Here is a 740-nt window from a genome sequence, read left to right on the forward strand (position 1 = left end):
GGGCCAACCTTCGGACTCTTTCCCTTGTTGCCGAATGGCCTTGTTATCAATGTAAGCCATGCATTGTATTACAACCCATAATTTAGTTTACATTGTGCTTGGGAAAGCAGTGAATTACATGGCTTTCTGCTCAAAATGAATAGCTGGCCTCTCCACAGTTGAGACAAATGTCTTAGCTTTTGCTACTCGAGGCAGAATTTTCTGCTAACAGTGCTCTAAAGCATATAATTTTGTCCCAAACTCCTGGCTCTTTAAAAGCAAAGTACAGTGAAATCTAATAAGCCACTTTCAAAAGGGGGTTTCTTCTGCTCTGTCAAATGAACGTTTGTTATTTAGCCTTTCCTACTCACTTTTGGATAACATTTCAACTTTCTGTCCCTTTCATTCCCCTCGTCTGTCGTTCCCTCTCTTTTCTCTAAAACAAACATCCCAACAACCTCAGGAAAACTGTTTGGATGTGCAAGCATTTCATCACTTCCATTAATGTGACTGTGACTCACAGACTTCTATTGGGATTTACTGGTATCAGTCATCTAGTTTTGGCACGAGAAGAAGAGACTTCTTAATAACTTGCACATTGAGAAACAACATTTTTATTCCGAGAACACGAAGAGTGTGTTCACATTTTGAAATATTTGTCTGTTTGTCTTGAGATATGCATTAGTAATGTAGGTATAAACTCAAATAATACACAATAGGGGAGTCACATGATTGACTGGACAGAGATGGCGGCTTAAGGT

This window comes from Etheostoma spectabile, chromosome 10 (genome assembly GCF_008692095.1).
Source record: "Etheostoma spectabile isolate EspeVRDwgs_2016 chromosome 10, UIUC_Espe_1.0, whole genome shotgun sequence".
NCBI classification, from domain to species: Eukaryota; Metazoa; Chordata; class Actinopteri; order Perciformes; family Percidae; genus Etheostoma; species Etheostoma spectabile.